Source organism: Passer domesticus, chromosome Z (genome assembly GCF_036417665.1).
Source record: "Passer domesticus isolate bPasDom1 chromosome Z, bPasDom1.hap1, whole genome shotgun sequence".
Classification (NCBI taxonomy): domain Eukaryota; kingdom Metazoa; phylum Chordata; class Aves; order Passeriformes; family Passeridae; genus Passer; species Passer domesticus.
This window is the reverse complement of record NC_087512.1, coordinates 51,064,947-51,085,167: the sequence shown is the minus strand read 5'-3', so window position 1 is coordinate 51,085,167 and position 20,221 is coordinate 51,064,947. Positions and strand designations below refer to the sequence as shown.

The 20,221-nt window shown below is 40.0% G+C and overlaps 1 long non-coding RNA gene across 1 annotated transcript; it reads right to left on the bottom strand.

Moving 5' to 3' along the window:
• Window positions 1–414: 414 nt before the first annotated feature.
• On the bottom strand, window positions 415–19,968 carry LOC135290771 (uncharacterized). Its single transcript, XR_010353573.1, has 3 exons — window positions 19,567–19,968; window positions 14,702–14,764; window positions 415–1,013 (listed from the first exon to the last, which is right to left on the bottom strand). It is a non-coding gene; the product is annotated as an uncharacterized LOC135290771 (long non-coding RNA).
• Window positions 19,969–20,221: the final 253 nt, after the last annotated feature.

Here is a 20,221-nt window from a genome sequence, read left to right as displayed (position 1 = left end):
CCGAGCGCAGCACACGGCATCGAGCCCGAGCTGCTGAGCTTCCATCCCTGCTCCTGACGCTCCGGGGCAGGCTGGGATCCACGCGCCGGAATGAGCGCAGCAGCTGGGACGCCGCTTTTATCCGCGCTTGGGGCAAACGGGACCGTAGGAAAAGTGTCACTGGCAAAGGACTTTGTCTAAGCACAGTTTCTAGTTGACTCTTGGTATCAGATACTAGATAAAACCCTGTCCCAAGTTCTCCAGTTCCTCTCTCTGCCCTGCCTTGGGCTAAGAAATCTAGCTGGGTACTTTTTATAAATGTAGGAGTGTTGGGTTATTATTACTGAAACCAGGTGCCGTATTACTTGTCTGTGCTTGTGCCCTTACTAGTCTAATCCTGCCTAAGAACCATTCATGAGGATTCAATGAAATAGCATCACTTAGTCACCTATTTAACAAGTGCCACAAACAGTTAAATTTGGGGTTGATGGGAATGGTTACTGTTATGGCCTATGACAGAAGGTTGCAATTGAGATCCCTTTCTTAAAAATTTGTGCTGAAGCTACCAATAGCATGTTTGGTTTCTTGTCTAAATTCCTCAGGTGTATTCAGGGCAGAAATAAACAAGACATAGCAAAGTAAGGCTCAGAAAGGGTATGTCAGCTTTTTTATTTTTCCTGAACCAAAAGGAAATAAAAGCATGCAGCAATTGTTTATGGAAAGTGAATATTGTTTATAAAATATGTTGGTCTTCTTAGACAGGACCTCTGAATGAGTCCTTAATTTGACAGTCTAACCCAAAATCATCTGTAGAAGTTCCTGTGGAAGCAGCATTTTAGCCTAGGAATTCAGAAGCTGCTAAATGGACTGATATTTATCACAGACAAAAGAAATATCTGCATCCTGCAGTGCTGCAGCCAAGTTCAACAACTTAGAGTCCCTCTTTCCTTTATTTCCCTGCTCCTTGCTCAGAACTGCTTGCTCATCCTCACAGAAGGCTTGTCTGCATTTGGTCCTCCCAGGTCTCTGCTTTCCTAAAAAAAAAAGCAGCTGTGACCTTTCATGTTCAGTTATGCTTGGCTGTAGAGATCAAGAAATTTGGTAAGAATATTGGAATTTCTACATGACTGAGTTCTTGTGCTCGAAAAGTCATGGTATTTTGAGTCACAACACTTGCAGTGATTAACCACAAATGCTCTCATCCAGCTGAAGGAAATAAAGAGGATTGGTGTGTATTAATCAATAGATAAAAGAGTTCAGAGTTAAATTTTGGTCTGTTTAAGCACTCTAAATCAGCTACATTAGAGAATAATGTATGGGTTTCACTCCTCTTAATTAAAGGAATCCATTGGACTGTAAAGTCTGGATTCTTCTCAATTAGGTAGCTGAGTTGTTTTCAGCAACAATCTCCAGCATTTTACTCAGATAAAGAACAAGGTCATGACAACAAGGGATCCATACTAATTATGAAAAATCAAACTTGTAAAAATGAATGGGATGTAATGTAATGGGATGTAATGGGATTGTTCAGGTTATGTGGTGCAATAAAATACAATGTTGAAGAGATGAAAAGAGAGATTTGACTGTAATTGAAAATGTACCCATACAAATCTTCTGGGATCAAGGAGGTTTTCTCTAAATTGTTTCATGTGTCAAATAAAAAATGCCTTAAGAACAGGTTGATGACTTACTTAATCCTTGCTTAATAATTGTATCATGCCTACAGAACAAAAATCTGGTTTCTGGCTGTTGACAGTAAACTATTTTTTAAACTGGAACTGAGTTGTGCCTAAATTTCTATGTGTAAATTTTCCTTGCTATTTTATTACCATCAGTGAATTTCTGAGCACCCTGGATGAAAGCCTATTACATTTTCAGGTAATTTAAGACATTTTTATCTGTCTTCATTATCTGTCTTATATGCTCCACTAGATCTCCTACAGTTGACCTCAGAAAATTGTGTAAACACAACTGAATTACTGCCTAATTAGCAGAGGAACTATTAAAACTGTTGGAGTATGTGTTGGGGGTTTTTTGGGTTTTTTTGCTTTGTCAATAATGAGCAAGATGTTTGTAAAGCCCTGAGTTAAAACCAAGAAATAATGAACAGCTCATTTTAGGAAAGTTTAAAGTGGAGTACTCTGGAGGATTTATTTTAAATTCTTTTTAAATTAAACCAAAAGCTTCAGCTTTTCAACTATTCAAATTATTTTCACTTTAAATATGTTTTATTGGAAATGTATTTCCATTTATCTAATGTTTCTATGAAAAATTCCAAGAAATTACAATTCATGTTTGCCATCAATTTGAAGCTGCACTGAAGACCCTGGCTAATACAGGTAATTTCAGTCAGCCAGAGGCTGGCTCCAGTGAAAAGAGGAGCATCCACATCAGCTATGAACTCTCTTCTCCCTCATTCAGAGCATGCTAGAAAATGGGTTTCACCAAAAGACAAATGGCATTACCAAAAGTTCAAAGTATCCCTTGACTTACCCAGCTTTGAAAACCATATTGTTAAGCCACAGAAATTTTTGTGATTTACGAATTGACAAAGGTCAATTCATTTATATTTAGGATTTGTAAATTCTGCATTTGTTGCAAGTCTCTAGGAGATCAGGAAAAAAATTGAAAACTTGACTCCATTGTGGATATTATCACACATCAGGAGTCCTGATGAAGTCTAGGCAAAGTGAATAATCATAACTTCCTGTAACATAGCCCAGGCACACTCTGATCAGTTTGGCTGGAAAATAATTTAAGATTCCACAGATGGATAAACAAATGTATTTCATCTGGTTCAAGGTGAAAAAAAATAATCCACTCTTCGTTTCCTGATAGCTGTCTGAACCTCTCCTATCTAATTTAGTATTGTCTGCTCTGCTACATTTCCATTCAGATCTGAGGATATGCCATATGTTTTACCCACTGTTCTCATTACACTTACAAAGCTTGGATACTTTTTACTGAGAAGTGTGTAGGGTTTCTTTGTTCTTTTTTTTTTTTTTTCTTTTTTTTTTTTTTCTTTAGGCAGCACAGAGCAGCCACTCTCAGAGAATGCAAAACTATTGGGTATATGGTTTACAAGAGCTGCTGGAGCACTTGGAAGAAAGCTGTTGAATAGAGGAAGAACCTAGATTCAGTAAATATTCAAAAATACTTTTTGTCTCCTTTCTTTTCTTCTCTGTCTTCTTCTCTCTCCCCTTTTCTTTTCATTTCCTGAGACCTGAGGACTACAACTATGATTGCTGAGGTGAGGTAAAATATATGAAATTATGGTTCTTCTCCAAAAGAAGGGGACATCAAATATTGTACTGAAACCAAACCCTTTTGCTGGAAAGGCAAGCCTCAGATTTATGTCCCAACAGCTATGCCAGCACCTCCTGGAGCACATCAGCCTCCAGATGCAGGGTGGAGGGAGCCTTTATTGCCTGGGCAGCTCTGACCAGGCTGCAGATCCCTTGGCAGCAGTTGTAGCACTGGGCTGTGAGAAGACAAAAGGTTTCCCTGCTCTACAGCACCTCTAGGGCATTCCTAAACACAGACCTGAGGGTTTTGTTTGTTTCGTTACTGAAAATGCTGTCTTCATCTGGGCTGTGGGCTGAAATGGAAGATTGAGCATAGTCTATACAAAATCTTTTTCCTTATGTCTGTTTCCCTAGCATTAGCGTTTAAAACACATTTTCTCCTCTTGGATGTTCAGCCTCATTTTTTTCTTATCTCAGAGCTGTTATATACACACAGTGACAGCAAGAAATACGTATTTATTAAACTTGATTTTGAAATCTTCATTTTTTCTTCCACAAACCTTAAATCACATATCCCCTATCATTTAAATATATTTTGCTTCACTCTGAAAAGGGTCATTCCTCTCCTTTTGGAATCTTAAACTGTAGTCTGCAAAGTAAAAGAGAGGTTTTCATGAGTCAAAATATTTGAGATGTTTACAGTTCTGCTAAAGGGCACTTCCACAGAAAGGAGGGACTGGGACTTCTTTCCATTTCCTGCATAACTCACGAAGTCTGGCTGGCTGTAGTACAGCCTTGGAAGATTTTCCTCATCCTAAATTGTGTCTGTGTCCTCTGCTGAGTGTGTTGGGAGATCAGGCATGGGGCAGCCAAGCTTCTGATCTTAAAATTGTGTTAATATTTTCCCTGATCCTTAAAGCCTCACACACTTGACAGCACCCATCCTTTGCTACAGGGAAAGGCTTTCCTGATGCCTTTCCCAGACCTTCCAATGAGGTTTCACAGCTACAATATGAAAACAGTGTTTTTACTTCCCTGAATTCCAAAAATGAAGTGGTCCACTCCCATTCCGTTGCCCCAGAGATACCCTTGGCTGTGTAGGTGAGGTGATATCCCAGCTGTGTTCCAAAAGCACACTCAACCTCAGCATCTCAACTCATGCAAGAACACCCACAGTAAAAGCTCTGTGTGCTTTGGCCTGGATCTTTAACTGAATTACCAGCACAATGCTTTAATCACTAATTATAGCCTGCCATGCTTATAGTGTTTTATAATATTCTATATTGTCTACTGCTGACTTGTTAGAAAGCCAGCTTTCTAGAAAGGCAAAGAATCATCCCAAGTGAATGTGGTCCTTCAAAAACTACTTTCAGTGGAGAGGCTCAGAGGCTTCTGCTAAGTCCAGTTAATTGTGTGTTTACTTCTGCTTCTAACTTTTAATCTACTCCTTTCAGCAAAACAGCCTCCAAATTTTCACGTATTCTGTGGCTCCTTGTTGATTTAAATGAATACTTAATTAAAGTTAAATTAATACTTAATTTAAGAGGCATGATGGCTTTGTTAATGGGATCACTCCAGGTGCATGGCTAATTTGGGAAATGAAAATTACTTTTAAGCTGTTGGGCATATCAGTGGTTTTGAATTTTCTCAGGACGGAAAAAAACAACCCCTTACTTTGTTTAGCTACATAGATATATCGTTTGTGTATGAATATATGTATATTAAATATATTAATATTTTAGGTATATACATACATACATATATATATATATATATATATATATATATATATATATATATATATATATATAAATACACAGTTATCCACATTTATTCCCACAAGAAAGTCTCTGCTGGATCAGACATTGCCTCATTTTCCTCATTGGAAAATTACATTACATCAAACACTGACCATTGTAATGGGCTTTAAGTCCCTCACTCCTTGGCCTCCCCTGCACTGTCTGGTGGCAGGAAAAGTACAAAAATATGTATGTTCAAGAAAGAGATGAGGCCAGTGAGACAAAGTAGGTGAGAAAAAAATAGCAGAGAAAGGAGCAGAAGCAAATTAAAAAATCTGTTGCAGCCAGCTACATAAGGTCACTAAGAAATGTATTTTCTCTGTCACGGGTACAGCACATGTTTATCTAATCATCCTTTGTTTCAGGATGCTCTTGGATCAGATGACATATTAAAATTCTTGTAGAATATATTTTTTCTTTTATTTCTTTCCTCAATTCAGAGAAAATTTAGCTCTAATGCCTAGAGGCATTGGGCAAGACATGCATAGGACACGGCACAAAGAAAATCACTGTCTGAAATAAATGTAGAGTCTGAATAGCATTTTAAAGAAAACATGCTCTATGTGAAATGCTGTATAAATCACGAAGAGAAGATCGATGTAGAAGTGTCAGAAGACACCCACTTTTTAAGAAGAATTGAAAAGGGTATATATGTAAGGAGAAGATTAGTATGGACTTTACAAAGTTCACAAATTACTACATAGATTTGAAAGATTTCAATTGAGTAATTTCAATTGAGTACTCTGAATTGAGTAATTCCTACCCATCTCTGAATCATGTTCATTCCAAACCAGTTTGGTGCCTGAGGCTTCACACTGCTGGTTTAATGCTCAACAAAATTCATTGGCATACCTGAGAGGTGTTGGCAGCTCCCAATTTAATCACTACCTTTCATTCTAACTTGTTAAAAAAAGCTGCAGTGACTACAGGGCTTTAAAAAAAAAAAAAAAAAAAAAAAAAAAAAAAAAAAAAAAAAAAAGCAAACATGACAACAAACCAAATGGAAAAAAAAAAAAGGCAAATTCAAATCCAACAGTAATATGGGTTAGTAACTGCAAATACCAAATGCTGCAGTGACACCAAGAGGTGAAACACCAGTTTTCACCCTGCGAGTACAAGGCTGAGTCTCAGTTTCAACAATTCTCATTTCTTCCCTGTTTAAAATTTCCTTCCACTACCACGGTACCCAGTGCCAGTATCAATGTTCAAATGTATTTTCAGTAACAGCATATAGCTTTCTCTACATAAACCATAAACAGAAATCTACCAACCTTAAAAAAAAATCCTAATTTTGTTCAGTCAGAAGAGAAAAAAAAACATGTATTCCCCAACAGGTCCATCTGTTCCTGTTTATACCACACGTCAGAAAATGGTGAGAAAATTCATTGGGAGTAAGTCTCTAAATTAAACTGCACAGGATTTTAAAAAAATTGTATGTCATAGAATCACAGAATATTTTGAGTTGGAAGGGACCTAGTGCCACCTCCAATAAGTAGGGAATACAATTTAGAAGTGTCTCTTTCTCCTCCCTTAATTTAAAGACCAATTTTTTAACCAAAAGGGCTGCAAAACATTTTTTAATTAGCTACACTAATTTTATTAAGGGCTTTTCTTCACAGAGACATTCTTTTGGGCAGACACCCAGAAATGTTCAAACACAATGCACATGCACACAACAACACAGGTTCCCACTCCTGTAATAATGCTCTGGTACTCTTCAGATTTTCATTCACTCTAAGTTCCTCCAAAATTCAGTTCATCCATCTCAAGGCTCTTTTTTATTTTCTTTTTTTTTCCTTTTTTTTTGTCTCTGTTTTCAAACTGGTACTAATAGAACATTGATACTGTGAATTTAAAAAAAAACAAAAAAAACAAAAAAACAAAAAACAAAAACATTGCTTGCTACTCTTACTACGACACAGAATATTTGATTACATGAGATTACTATTTTTTGTTGGCATTATCATTGCACAACCATAACCATTTAGTCACATATTTCTCAGTCTCCTGTGATATATCAGCTATCTTTATAGCAACTAAGTCAGGCCTGATGTAGCCTAATAAAAATCATTCTTATGACCAGGCCTTACACTGGACTGATCCAGAGATATGTTCCCAAGTAAGAACAAGACTCTGCTATATGTTTTAACTCTATACATCCACTGGAAGTACAGATTTGTTATTACTCAGATGTTAACTTCAAAATGCAGCAAGGACTCAGTAGTTCAGAAATTAGCAGAATTAAACAAATACTTTAAAAGTCTTCTTACTGTAAAAAGAAATCCAAAACCAACCCAGAATTACTAATTACAAACACAATGACATATTAACTCTAGAGAAAATATTGTTTCTATAGAAGAAATTCCTCCTTTAATGTACAGGAACTGCAAGGCTACTGATATTGAATTACTAGCCCAAAGGTTCTAATTTATTAAATAAAGTTCTAGGAGATATTGATATGTATGTAAATAAAATGCCATCAGAAATTTTGATTTCTTTTATTGATATGGGAAGTTATTCAGGACAAAAATAGAAGCTGCCAGAGGAATTTTCTTCTGGGAAATAATCAGTCATTCCACACAGGCTGACAATAAAGTGCAGTGCACAGGTCTTCTCTTTGCTTTGTATATTAATTGGGAAAACTGTGTTGTAGTTTTGTCAAGTTCTTCTTGCTCTTGCCATATGAATGAAGAAGAACCTAAGTGAAAAACATCCAACATCTTCAACAGAACTATGTGGCTTTCTAGAGATCTTAATTTCCCTTGCCTGGGGTGCCATCCCATATTTATTCTGCAAGTTAAGAAGGTGACAAACACAACAAAGATCTGGGCAGACACTCATGACACTGACCTAAGAGGTATCAAAGGTCCAAAAAGAGTCATTTCAGAATCCTGAATAATGGATAATTTCTATCCTGGCCCTAAGATTAAAGTCTTGGCAGCTTCAGCATGTATATTTATTCCTTTTTTTCTTTTCTTCTTTTTTTCTTTTTCTCTTTTTTTCTTTTTTTTTTTTTTTAGTTTAGAAGTTTATTTCCTATGCAGCAGATCTGAATTGGATGGTTGGATGGGACCTAGTGAATATCTGCTGTGGATATTTCTGAATTACACAAGCTGGAATTCAGGTGAGAAATATCCATAGGAGATATTTAAAGGATTATTAACAAAATATTTGAATATCTATATGTATATATGCATACATATACAAATACACACACTTCTATATAGACACCACTTAAGCATTATATATATATATATATATATATATATATATATACACAAGCACAAACACATATACATACATATATAAATACACACACACACCTATGCACACACAACCTTAAGCACTAAGTGAATTTTTGACTATGCAAGGGCAACAAAGGATAACAGCTTGAAATCATAAAGAAACTGCAGCTTCCAGTTGATTTCTTGAATTGTTCCCAAACACTGGAAAGTAAAAAATCCCACTACAGTTGCAGCACTCCACAGCTACAAGACATGTTTCAGCCCAGCTGCAGAAATGGATGAGAACTGAAGTGGAAAGCTCATGAGGTCCAAGCTCAAGCTGCTCTTGCTGGACAGTGCATGGTGATGGAAATAAAACCTAAGGATTTATAAAAGCTTGACCAGCCTGAATGTTCTTCTTATCTTCACCAATCCACAGGAATTTGGCATTGGATAAATTGTCAATTTTCTGATTTCAAAAGTTATCATATTTCAGGGCAAGTCCTTGAGTAGATTTGTTTGTTTCACTGTAGATAAGGAAGATTTGATTAAAGAGAGTCAGAGGTTAACAAACAGATTTAACAAGACTTTACAAAAAGAGCTTAACAAAAGAATGTTCACTCTCCCATGTGCCCAGGCAAACTTCTATTCTGCATTAAAGGAACTTCTAAAAGTTGCTTTGGATACTGCCACGTAGAATTTTAAACCCATTTCCCGATCTTTTCTTGGAAATGAGTAAATATGTTTTATTCTGTTTCCAAAACTTCTAATATTTTTAAGGTAAAATTTGGATTTTGTTACTTCATATGTCATCACAGAATTAGGTAACGCATTTTGCTTTAAAGTTCTTGTAGGGAAGATAAATTCATAGAAGACATTGCAGATTCTAGTTTTTGCTACAGATGAGGGACACCCTTCAGAGAGTGCTAGCAGGATGACAGCAATGAAGAAATGGGAAGACATTACGTGAAATGTAGGGGAAAGGCTCCACTTTTCATGTATACACCTCTGTATGATCAAATGTTAGTCTTTGCAGAGGTAATTGCACAAGATATGGAATTAAGCTGTGAAGAAGCTCGTGGTCTGTTTCTGAAATGGGTAAAGCAAAAGAGACACTGAGCACAGCTTTGGAAAATCCAAGTAACAATGCAATGTCTTTTCAGGTCATTCACTAAAATGAGGAGGACTAAAGGAAAAATCAGAATGAAAGAGTGATTATCTAGATAAAATAGGCAGTAATGTCTGTTTGTTTGTTCTGTGGCAAACCACCACCAGTTTTTAGTAATTTGAAATCATCTTTTCTTTTCTGGAGTTTCGAAGAGTGACTGAACTCAAAACAAGACTAACTGCACTGATGGAGTCACACAGATCTGACAAAAGATTTGTCAGATGCAGCACATCCATCATGATCTGGAAGGGGAAGGGGAAGGAATGTAATTTGTCACAGGCAGCAAAATGAAAATTGGGTACGTGCATTAAGCTGTCTGGGGAAGTTAGTGGTTAATCTAGTGGTGAAGAACTCACAGCAACCACTTTGAAAGTGCCAGATGTCCAGGGACATATGGGTGCAGGCAGCAGAGTACAGAAATCAGAAGGCATAAGATGTGGATGAACCTTAACAGCTCTCAGAAGGAAGTGGAGGTCCAACAAATGAACTTAATTTGACAGAAGAAGGACTCGGTTTATAAGTCAGAACAGAACAACTGAACGTCCATCTGCAAAGGCCTGGTCTAAGCAGGCAGATGCAGAAGAAGTGATCTAACAAAAGCACATTCTGATATATATATTTAGGCAGTGCTTAGCGGTCAAGTATGGAGGAACTCTTGCACATACCAAGACACATAGCTGGTGTGAACAAAATGATCTTTGCCTGTACAAATTGTGATCAAACCCAGCTCCTGTACAGCCAGCCTGATAATATGATAAATGCAAAGGTATTTATTGTCATATATACACATATATTACTTTGGTTTGAGCAGCACAATTGGGAGAGACGGAAAAAAATAGCACTCTGTAAACAGAACTGCTGCTCAAAACTAAATACACTGAAAAAACACCTGCCAGCCTTCCCATCCCAGTGCAAGGAAAAGCATCAGATCTTTTGCATGACAGAGGAGAAATTTTCACAGCTGACAGGATAAAACAGTCTGTTAGGAAGGTTTTCATGTTTATAAAATAAAGACATTCTGAAATGCAGGTTTTGAAGTAGGACCTCGGGGAATTGAAGGGAAAAATTATGTTACAGAAAAGGTGTCTTGTCACGATGTTATGCAATAGAGGCTCTTCAAGGAGCAAAAAATATGAGTGGTTTTGAGTTCTCTTTGACAAAAACCGAAAAGGCATAGAGTCACTGTGGAGTTTTCCAGAATATTCTTAGACAATAACTCACGCAGCTTCAGTTCAAAACTGGGACTATAATAAATACTCAGATTTATGAGAAGTAGTCATTGCATCTGACATCATCACTTAGAGACTTATCCAAGCACTGAAAGAGTATTATTGCAACCACATAGTTTGGCTGTAAAACCTCATCTTAAAAAAAAATCTGAGTAGCATGAAAGCATTCTCTTTTTGATGAAGAATAGTTTATACTGCATATGCTGTTTCTAAAGGAAGAATATAAATGGGATCTCCAGGACTTATTCTACGTCTAGAATCAGTTTTCACAAATAATACTTTTTTTGTACCACGTCTTAGTAATCTGTCCAGTATCCACTAAGAAATATCAATAAAGCTCCTTTGAGATGCAAAGGGTCAAATCAAGCTTTAATATAAGGAATAATGCTTAAGTCACAAAACCAGAGATACTAAAGCTGTGTAAAAATGTCTATAAACCAGATTCTTTTGTTTAAAATATAAAAATATATATCACACAGAGAACCTCTTAACTATATATTAGTCCATCTGGGTCAAACTAATAAGAACCCCATCATGTGAAAATCCAAGGTATGAGATGTCCCCGTAAGAAGAGAACAGAAGAGTGAAAGACTCTCGTTTAATTTCAAGTGAAAGACACTGCTGAAAGTACAGAAATCCTTTGCTCAGTTTTGAATTAAGCATTGACTTATTTTGCCCAATATATACAAAAGTTAAATACACACATGGACCTTTGCAAGATTTTTCATGCTTTGTTTTCAGTTTTGGGAGGTTTATTGGGTGGGAGAGAAATTGTTTTGGCGTTTTGTTGTCGTTGGTGTTTTAGTTTTTATTGCTTTTGTTTTCAGGGAAAAACCTGCAAGAAAAGAATATCAAGTGGCCTGGAATTTTGGAACTTTTTTCTCAGCTTGGACTACAATGGATGATGTTACCAAATCATAAAACAAGCACTCATGCCATGCCTATGTCCCAAAAAAAAAAAAAAAAAAAAATCAGCCAGGAAGTTGATAAAAAATTATTGTCAACAGAAATCAGGCCAAGCCACCTAGTTCTTTTCTGTGCAAATGTCACATCTCCAAGCACCATGCCTAATAGAAATGGCAAAGAACAAACAAAAATGTGGTACTAAGAAAGTGGATCTAGTAGAGTAGCAGTTTTAAGAAGCTATTTTCACAACACTGGTCACTAAAGTAATTAAACAATCAGAGGATGACGAGATGATGAGAACCAAAACCATTTCATAGCTGTAACTGCCTGAAGTTCACAGAGGTGTTTCTGCTCTGTGGAAGAGAAGAAGAAAAGATTATACGATAAAAAGACAAATGTAGGAAAACATCATCCCAGTGCAACTACAGTAATCATCAAAATATATGACTGACAACCTTACCCATACGAGGCAACATCTATGAAGTATATTTTATTTAGAGCAAGGAAATTAACTATATTTCTTAAGTGTATGAACACTAATATGTTCAGTGAATATATACAGCTATCAGACTGAGCTATCAATCACCCAAGCCCAGAGCAGAACCATGTTTCAGTGACCACATTTTTTGCCGGTTCAGGACTTAAGTTCTTACCTAGTTCTCAGTTCCATTAATTACTTCTCCATGTGAACATTTTCACGATGCAAAATGCATGCAGTAACCTTCTAGGAAAAAAACCTTACTACTTCTTTCAAGAGAAACATTATCCCTTAATAATAGAAACTGTCCCTAAATCTTCAGTGCAACCTGGAAAAAGGCTAAAACTGTAATCATTGAAAGAATTCTTTAAAAAAACCCTTGCTTCCACTGGAGCAAACAATGTTTTGAGTGTTTAGACCAGTGTCCTCTTTAGCACAAGAGACATGAAGCACATTAGAATATTCAAAGACATTTGCCAGCAAATGTCCAACAGGAACAGCAGAGTGTGGTTCTTTTATCCAATAGCGACAGCAGAGTGTGGTTTAAATTCAGACGTAAAAAGGAGAGACAGGAACTTTTTATATGGACAGATAGTGGCAGGACAAGGTTCAATGGTTTTAAACTGAAAGAGGACAGGTTTAGATTAGATATTCAAAAGAAATTCTTTATTGTGAGGGTGGTGAGGCACTGGCACAGGCTGCCCAGAGAAGCAATGGCTGCCCCATCCCTGGAAGTGTTCAAGGCTGGACAGGGCTTGAAGCAATCTGGGACAGTGGAAAGTATCCCTGGAAGAAGATGAGCTTTGAGGTCCCCTCCAACTCAAACAATTTTGATTCCATGCCTCTTAGGAAACAGCACTGCTGCTCTAGTAAAATTATTTTGATCAGCTAAACCAGATAAGAGAAGGGAGTTATCTTTAGCAAACCTAGAAAAAGGAGGAGTGGTTTATTGTCTTTGTTGGGTTTTGGTGGGATTTTTGCAGTTCTGAATAGAATTAAGGAAGATGAGAAGAAAGGAATTAAAGTTTTCATAACTGAAAAAAAATATATATATGAAACCAGTTTGTTTCTCAGCCAGTTTCCTAGCCTTCCCTTGATTGCTAGGAATTAGTTAGGTTTACCTCAGTTTAAATATAATTTTTCAAACAATCTTTACAGTAGCATTTTCCACCTAAAGAGTAATTTTTGAAACGCCTGACCTAGCAGAAAACAACCACATCCTCTGAATTTCCTTTAAGTGCACATGGCATCCTTCCACATATCAGAACTGTGCATGAGAAACAAACCTCCATCAGAATGTAGGCTGACAAAGAAAGGGGTAAACCTAATTTTGTTCAGCTAATTTGTAACCATGAGGGAAGCAAATAGCTCTTGGTGTGCATGCCACAGTCTCTGCTTCTTTTCATCATATAGTATGCTGCTGGGACATCTCTGGAGGTTGATTTCATCACGAAAATCAAGTCTATTGTGCCTGAACAATTTTTACAGAGCCAGAGCAAGTTTTTTGCAGACAGTTTCACCTGTTGAGCAGCAAGCAGAAAAACTGGGAGCATCTGAGACTAACGATCTGTCCCTCACAGCAAAAGATAAGGCTCTTTATTTAATCTCCCCTGCAGCAAGAGAGATAGGACTGAAGCTATCTTGTAAGTAGTAATTTCATCATAACTGTGGTATTACCAACTGTCAAGGAGGTACCTGTGTGCACACTCAATGAACTTTATATATAAGTTCCTTGAGTGGTGCAGAAACTTGATTTCCAGTTATTTTCACAAATGAGATAGTGAATCTGTTGGAAAAAATGGCCCAGCTCTAAATTATGTGTCTGAGTGACTTCTTTCCACGTTCACAACTTAGATGGGTAAGAGCTCTTTGGACAGAAAGTTCCAGCTGTCCACAGGAATGTCTCCAAGCAGCTCCTGCTCTGACTAGAGCTTGAAAGGTTATTTGACATTCTCAGTAGATAATCTGGCTTTTTAAGTGGTGGTCCTGGTTGCAGAATTGATCTGCTGATACACAGAAAAGACAGCTGTAAACAGCCAGTAGGAGCTGGTACTTCAGAGGCAGAAGTAGGTACCTTGGATGATTGTTTTGGCACAGAAAATATGAATTTTCATCACTTCTTTGGATCTGAGCTTGGAAGCCTGCCAGAAGAGCAGCATCTTTGTATAAACAGATTAGCCATTACATAAATAAAAGCAAAGGCAATCAGTGTCAGTTACATTTTCATTGCCTTGGAACTACTGCCACTCATATTGGGGCACATTCGAACTAATAAACTGCACAATCTTTTGTACTCAATGCTTGGGAAAGAAATTATGCAGCAGCAATGTTCACGAGGGTATGCTCTGCAGCCAAAGTTTGACACAAAGAATGTCGAAAGATCATGAAGATGAGGAAATACCCATAAAATACTGTAAGCATTCCACTGGTGATGACCCATTGCTTTAATTCTCTGCATATATTACAGCCTTATTGAAAAGGGAGGAGCCTTTCAAAGTTTATTTTCTTTGTGGAAGTTTTAGAACTATTGGACAGCTATGGCTGTAGTTTCCAGACTCTATTTTCCCCTTTCATTGTTAACAGCTATAAAATCATTCATATGAATTTTTAATTGTTTTATTTCAGAAAAAAAAAATAATAATAAAAGAAACTGAACAGATCAAGTATTCTCACCTTGCTGCAAATGTTCAGTCCCTTTGGTGGACTACTCACAGACATCTTTCTTGACAGCCTCCTCTGGTTATCATGCAAAACAGAAAACAAAGGTGTTTGAGGGGAGCTGGAGGCCTTCAAGAGAAAGATACACAGACACTATTAAAGCTCTTTGAAAAAATGAAGAATAACTTCTCCCCTTGCTAAAAATAAGCAATCCTTGGTGAAAAGAAGAAATAACAAATCAGTTTTCACATGCTGCTGAAACAAAGTTATGTACATAAATGACTGAATATGAATTGAAATGTTAAAAGTGGGAATAAGACCAAACCTAAACTCATCAATAATTTCTTTTCATTCCTTGAAACAACCCTTTGTAAATTACCTTTTCCACTGTAACTTCTCAAGAGTTTTGAGGCATAACTTGCACAGTGATTCCCTGGGCATCTACCCCAGGATTAACCACGCTGGTTATGTAGATTGCAACTGGATTTCATATTGATGATATTCATCTAGAAAGCTGCAGCTCTTTCACTTTTCAAAAATACCTAATTAATTGCTCCCACTGGCATTAGCAGCTTCAAAAATAGCAAGTTTGAAGCAAAAGTTGAAGAATATGAATTCTGCATTCTTAACAGATACTTCAGACAAAACCAGATGATCCTACACTCATTCAGTCAGAAGAGCTCTGTATGATAGCAGTATAGTCAAAAGAAGCTTTCCTTCTCCAACCTCACATACTATTTTTTTACAAAGTCTTTTTAATTAATTTTTAATAGATTATTTTCTTTGCCCAGTTTTGCGACCTGCACAGTATGGTAATGGCAGGTCAAACTACGCAGATTACTTGTGTGTCACCATGAACCAGGTTTGTGACACAGTCCAACTTGACAAAAAAATAAACAACTCAAAATTACCACTGGGAAGATTCCCCTTCTTTCAGTTTTACACCGGAGGATTTCTAATGTGGAACCATAGTTGAAGAGGAAGGACCACTGTTAGTTGCCTTTGGCAGTGGAAACAGCTGAAAATACTTTTTTCTCAAGCTGCTCCTTTTGTGGTGTGCTGAAGGTCACAAGCCTATCTCCTGTGTCACTATAACCTTTTCCAAGACTGTGCTGAAGCTGCCCCAGTGAAAGAAAGGTATAGTGTTTTAGCGCTTCACTCCATATTACACCTCAGGCCCTCTGGGACCTGCACAGCCATGACTTGGAGAAGGGATGGAGAAGGGTAACTTGTGACCAGTGAAGGTAATTGTTCTCTGACTGGCACAGGCCATGACTGCCTAAACCTGACTTAGCTGTGTGCAGCCATGGACTTCCGCCCAGATATGCCACAGCAGGTAGCAGGAAGGGCTGCACCTCTGCATCATCAGGGCTGGCTGTGCATGCATGATAAAATGGCATGTAAATTCTACTTTACATAAGAGGCTGCAGTAGGTTAGTTGTGAAAAGGAGCCGGTTGGGACCCCTCATTCTCTTTCCATCTCTTTCTCTTTCTCTTTCATTCTCATTTTTTATCCAGCTCCAGAGCATCCACAGAACAGGACTAATATGGGATCTAGGAGCTGGTGATATTCTGTTGTTTCTTCTCTGCCTTTATTTCTCTCCTCCCTCACTCTCCTGGGCAAAGCACAGCTGTCCTGTTCTAGTCCATTCTTGGTACCAAACTTTGTTGTGGGAGTGGGCCATGTGTGGCCATGTGTTGTGGCTTCTGAACCAGCACCTTGGAGAAGTTTGTTGTGGGAGCTAGGAACTTATCAGGTGTATGGTAAAAACTTCGGGCTCGTTAGCCAGCACTTTTGAGAAGGGCATTGTAAGATTTAAGAGCTTGTTGAGCAAAACTTTTTGACTCCAAAGAGTGGATTGGTTGCAGGAGCTAGGACAGCTGTACAGTAAAGTAAAGCACAAGAGCTCTCTAACACCTCTTTGGTGTCTTTATTAAGCCTAACAAGAATTTGGAACAAACTTTATCCACGAATCTGGTGTGTTGGGACAATGCCCCCAACACCAAACTCCATAAAACACCTTAGAAAGGGACATCCTAAAAAACCCACTACAGATAGTGCTGCAATCTCTCTAGCAGGTGAAATGCCAGTGTTTTTATACATCAAAAGCAGAAAGTACACCTTCCCAGCCCTTTGAGAAACACAGCAGAGTTAATTTTGAAAAGAAAATAGTGCCAGAGAAATAACTCTGTTTCCATAACTCTGTTTTTAATAAACAACAACTAAAAAAAAAAAAAAAAACAAACCAAAAAAACCCCCCAAAAAAACAAAAAACAAACAAACAAACAACAACAACAACAACAACAACCAAAAAAAGAAGAACAACAACAACCCTGGCAATATTTGAAAATTAAGTTCTCCATTGTCAATGTCATGTCAATCTACACCCCTGGTGGAATTTCTGTTAGACTTAAAATAGTTGCTTCTCTTTGCCTATTATTTTAAAATATTTTTATTTTAAAAAATTGAAATAATTCCCTCTTTTCTTGCATCCTATTCTAAAGTATTATAAAAGGATAATATTTTTAAATTTATTTCCTCCTTCCTGAGAAGGTGGTGTTCTCATCTCTTATTAAAAAGCAATACGGCTTCTAAAACTTCCTCACTATTAAACTGAAAAACAAAAGAGACCTCTCTACTCTTAAACCTCCAGACCCCCATTAGATTTACAGCTCCCATTCAGCACAATTGCATTAATTTCTTTTTTGCAAGTCATTTTTTTCTACTTTCCTGGGGTAGTGTATCTACTTGACATATAATCTCAGTAAATTCCCTCAAACTGGGCAACTCCAGAACTTGTATTATTGGGAAATGAAGGGTATTGCTTTATAACATGTTTTTCCAAGATGTAGTAGCAGCTGGAGAAAAAAAACATTACTTTCTCCTTCAATAATATTCTCTAGAGCAATGAGTCGTTGCTGAAAAGATTTTATTTGATTGGGACATAGAAACAAAATTTTGACTCAGGATCAAGTTCTCACTATACCTTGCTTGCCTGCTAGAAAATTTACCCTCTACAAGTTGCCCTGGTTGGCATCAGGCAGCACAGAGAAAGCAGAGCCGGTGTGCCAGTGGCTGGGCAGAGAGGAGCACCGGAGGCAGGCTGAGGGCATGGTCCTGCATCAAGCCCAGCTGCCTCTGCTGCCTGCTCTGCCTTTGGCTTCTGCTGCCCTGCAGGAAGAAAGCACTGCCCAGGGACTGTGTAAGGGAAGTAACAATTTATTTCCTTTTTTTTCAATGAAGATTTGTGAGAGTCCTGCTAGAGTTGCCAGTGGGTTGGCCTCTTGCAGGGCTGGGGAGAGTCCTGGGGGCTGGGGACCCTTCTCTTAACGGGGTGCAAGGGTCCCCATGGCAATTGGTCCCAGCCCAGGACAGGGGTGGAGGGGCTGAAGCTGCTGCCCTGGGCAGAGGGATCTGCCACTGTCACCACCTCCTGCTGTGGTTCCTCCGGGGGCCGCTCCCGCTCCACGGGGACCGGCACAGGTGGGGGGTGGCTGGGACCCCCAGGGAAAGCAGCCTCCAATGTGCCAGCTTCCTCCTCCACATCATAGACTTTGGGGTCATGGGCAGGAGCCCCCATCCAGGAGATGCTGGTCTGGGAGCTGCTGGGGCTGCTGGAGCTGGAGCTGGCAGTGGCCACAGGGCCGTTGTTCTCATCCCTGGTGGCACCAGAGCGCAGCAGCCTCTGGGCCTCCTCGCTGCACTGGCCCACGATGACGCTGATGATGCCATGCACCAGTGGAGCCGTGTGCTGCTTGAGGACAGGCTGCAGCCCCTGGACCAACACCTCGGCGTTCAGCCCCTTGACGCACAGGTCGTGCAGGATGGAGCTCTCTGCGGCCTCAACCAGCCACCACCAGCGCCGGAATATCCCCTCCAGCCTCCGGCGCAGCCAGGGCCGCATGGGCTCCAGCAGCTGCGGCTGTCCATGGAAAAGTCCGGCCCACACCTCGGGCAGGAGGCCACCCGGGAACTCCAGCCCTGAGGGGCCCTGCTCAGCTGGGGACACTGTCCCCTGTGGAGCAGCGGGACAGGACACCACAGGGCCATGGGGGCTGTTCTCATCCAGGCGGCCGGGAGCTCTCCCTGCCTGGCCGGTGGCCACTGGCAGCTGCTCGGGGGCGGTGCTGGCTGTGTCCAGATGCTCGTCCACGTGCTCAGAAAGCCTGACGGTCTCTATCGGTGTCCTGCAGAGCGGGCACGAGGGATTTCTGTGTGCCCACCGCAGGATGCAGCCCAGGCAGAAGCGGTGGTGACAGGGCAGAGCAGAAGTCACATCCTTCCGAGAGTCCTGGCAGATGCGGCAGTCGCCGTCTGGCTCTGTGGCCATACCAGCAGTGATGGCTCCGGGACTGGCACCGAGATCTGCCAGGAACAGGCCCTGCCCGGCACCAGAGGGGCCTGGCTTGATCCCCTCGGCCTTGCCCGCTCGCTCAGTAGAGTTCAGGCTGGAGCCAGAGTGGCCCTGCCAATGTCTGAATGGAAGCAGTGAGGGGCACAATGTCACAATCCATGCCCCTGTCATGTCAAAGTCCACTCCTCTCTGACACCAGCCTCCACCCCCTGCGACAGCACAAAAGGCATTCCAAGTCCTTGGAACCCCAAGATAAGCAGTGAGGGAACGTAAGGTCACAATGCAGTGCTCAGTGGTGTCACCATCTGCATTTCAGACTCTTCCACCCTGTGATGGCACAGCAGGCCTTCCATCCCTGCAGGCCATGTTAGGAGAAAAAAGGAAATCCTGTTTCCTAGTTTCAATTTCTACATCTCCATGATGCTCTCCCTCAGCACCTGCATCACATCTCCCTGGCCCTGTCTCTAATGCCTGCTCCTGACACCTTGCCATGGTTTTCTGGGGACAGTCCTGGTCTCTACTCACAGGGCCTCTGGTCTCTCTCCCTGGGAGAGGCCATCACATCCAGGCCTTCCAGGCCAGGCCCTGTACAAGGTTTTGTCTTTTCAGTTAAAGTGAGAGTTTGTTCCCTCTGCAGCCCTGCTGGATCGAGGGTGATGGGCACAAGGACACTTTGCAGCTGTGTTTAGGGCTGTGGGACTGTTCAGCCTTGCTTGATCAGTAGAATGGGTCCTGTCCAGGGGGGCTCCAAACCCTGGAAGGAATTCTCTCTGCCTTTTGTTTTGGCAGCAGTTCTTTCATTTGCACAATGACAAGGTCAGGCATCCATCCTGGGAGCACTCCTGAAGTAACAAAGGACAGCATGTAGGCCCCTGAACAAAGGAAATCTGCAAATACACAAATGGTGCCCCAGGGGTGCAGCTCGACTTTTCTCCTCCTGCCTGTGCTGAATTTTCCTCCACACCTGAAGCCTGGGAAAGGCACTGTGCCAGCAAGGTGCTGTCTGACACTTCACTGCTGACCAAACAAGGGCCCCATCCCATTGTTCAAGTTACATAGTTGTGGGAATAAATGAAATTATGTCTGAACTGGTGCAACCAGGCTCCAAGCAGAGAATTAGAGGCCCCTCTGTGGGACAGTTGATGGAAATTGATCAAGTAAGCAAGGGGTGGAAGCTCGG